The following is a 2,346-nucleotide window of genomic DNA, read 5'->3' as shown; positions in this document are numbered from 1 at the left end:
AACGTTGCCACAAAGGCAACACCCACGACATTCACAAATTCTTACCGTTCTTGTCCGGTCACTCAGGCAGTGGAGTAACGGCACTGGTCCCCTCCATGCCTGAGGACCCCCATCTGGTCAGCTACGCTCGGGGAGAGCACAGACTGCATTGGTCACCGTCCTTCTTGGGGATTCCAACCATTCTTATCCGCCGTGGCCCATACGCCCCTCATTTGGAACTTTTGGTTCAAAACTCTTTTGTTTGTTTCCTGGCGACCCTTAGGTTGCTTTCCATATGCTATTTACACCCTCAAACACTGGGATGGGTCATACACCGCATCGTACGCATAGGCGGCGAGACTGCTCGTGCTGTGTCAGTATTTGTTTCTTCGTTGTCTTGTCCCAAATATTTGTTTTAAACAAAAATGAGGGAGTCACATGTGGTGACCAATTATAATGAGTAATTTGCAATAAAAGACAGACATACGAAATCTTAAGCAAGATAATAACAGATATTGTGTCCACAGAAATCCACAATCGCAGGAGCTTCAGGAAGACTACAGAAGAAATAGAAGAACATGAAGACAACCATAATGGTCCACATTTGGATCTTCACGGGTTTCCGACAGTTGGCGCGGATGCGACCCCCAATGACGCCTACCACACAGGCCGCAAATGTTTCACACCCCTGCCATACACTGTAGCCAGAGATAGCAACCGATACACCAACCTGGTATCACAAGTTCCGTTACTTGACAGTCCCTGTCCTACGCTGTAGAAGCACTATTAGTACTTGCAAAACCGTGCAGTGTCATCAGACACAAAGGCTTAGGAAATGGCGGAGGAAAGCCTCCCGCACTCTGGCACACATATTTAGATCCGCTATTTTCGGACTGTGACAGCCCCCCCCCCCACCCCCCACCCTCATTAAGTGAATTAAAGTGCATCAGAGTTTTGTGTTTGTTTGTTCCATTAAAAGAGATGTAAAGCTCTGTGAAATGAAAATGAAAATCGCTTATTGTCACGAGTAGGCTTCAATAAAGTTACTGTGAAAAGCCCCTAGTCGCCACATTCCGGCGCCTGTCCGGGGAGGCTGGTACGGGAATCGAACCGTGCTGCTGGCCTGCTTGGTCTGCTTTAAAAGCCAGCGATTTAGCCTTGTGAGCTAAACCAGCCCCTGTAAAGTTTTACCACGAGCCAGCCAGGAGTCGAACCTGGAATCTCCTGATCCGTAGTCAGGCGCATTATCCATTGCGCCACTGGCCCACACTTGACTTGGCCCATGCTTGACTGCCAAGCCAGCGAGACCTGTGTTGCTGCTACTGTATAGTTTAAAATGTTGTACGTGTTTACCTTGATTAAGGATACTTTAGTTAAGGACAGTTAGAGGTTCCAGTTTTAAATTTTATTTTCTAATGCATGCCTGAATGTCATAGCACCCCGTAGAATTTTATAAGGCTGTGTTCACATGAAGTAATTTCTGTAAAACTCCAATCCATAGGACAGAGTAGCGTAGAGCCTACCCTTGCTTATGGGTGCCCGGCTAAGGAGGAGAACGAAGAAGATAGAGTAATTTGACCCTTCACGCTTCACGTTGATGAACACAAGGAGGAAGTGTTGCCATCTGGGATTGCCACTTCCAGAATACAAAATGAATGCTGGCGATGAATGCAGGGACCTATGGACAATGTTCGGAAAGCAAGCTGGCACAGAACCTGTATGGGCACTGGGAAGGCAGCTCCCAGACGGGACTGAAACTTTAGGCCCATTAACATATTGATGGCCCATCTCCGAGAACAAAGGAAAGACACTCAAGGAACCGATATTACTCCAGACATCCCGGCGCCAGTTCCCCATCCGAAAGCGCAAACAAAGCAAGATCAACGGCCACCAAAGACACGCCTAGCCATCAGGGTACCCACCACTTTATTGATCAAGATCAATACCAGTGATCAATCTGCGACCCAATTAATTGGGGACAAGTCTAAGGCCCGCCCAAAACGGCGCGAACCTCACCCGGTAGAAGAAGAAACCACCGAGAGAGAATCGCTCTCTTGGACTTGGCTCTCAAAGCGTAGAGAACCGTCCACGAGCTGCACCAGAAGCAAGTCAGTCCAAGGTCAACGTTCGCTACCAGACAGAAAACCATAGCTGTTCTCTTGTACCTCTGCGAAGCCAAGAAGGGGAGTAGAAGGGGCTTCTTGTACCTCAGATCCGAACAACGGCCATTGTTCCTCTGACTCAGTGGGCATCGGAAGCTAAGTATAGGCGTTAGCGTTAGTGGTAGTACTTTGTGCACGAGTAGATATTACCGTGTGTGTAAATAAATAGTTTCGACTTTGAATTAACTAACTGTTGTATTGGCTC

The 2,346-nt window shown here is 47.8% G+C and overlaps 1 non-coding gene across 1 annotated transcript; it reads right to left on the bottom strand.

Moving 5' to 3' along the window:
* Window positions 1–1,172: 1,172 nt before the first annotated feature.
* trnar-acg lies at window positions 1,173–1,245 on the bottom strand. Its single transcript has one exon. It is a non-coding gene; the product is annotated as a tRNA-Arg (tRNA).
* Between the last annotated feature and the right edge of the window lie 1,101 nt (window positions 1,246–2,346).

This window comes from Scyliorhinus canicula, chromosome 21, assembly GCF_902713615.1.
Source record: "Scyliorhinus canicula chromosome 21, sScyCan1.1, whole genome shotgun sequence".
In the NCBI taxonomy this organism is placed as follows: domain Eukaryota; kingdom Metazoa; phylum Chordata; class Chondrichthyes; order Carcharhiniformes; family Scyliorhinidae; genus Scyliorhinus; species Scyliorhinus canicula.
Note: the sequence above shows the minus strand (reverse complement) of the source record. Positions and strands in the feature narration are given on the sequence as shown.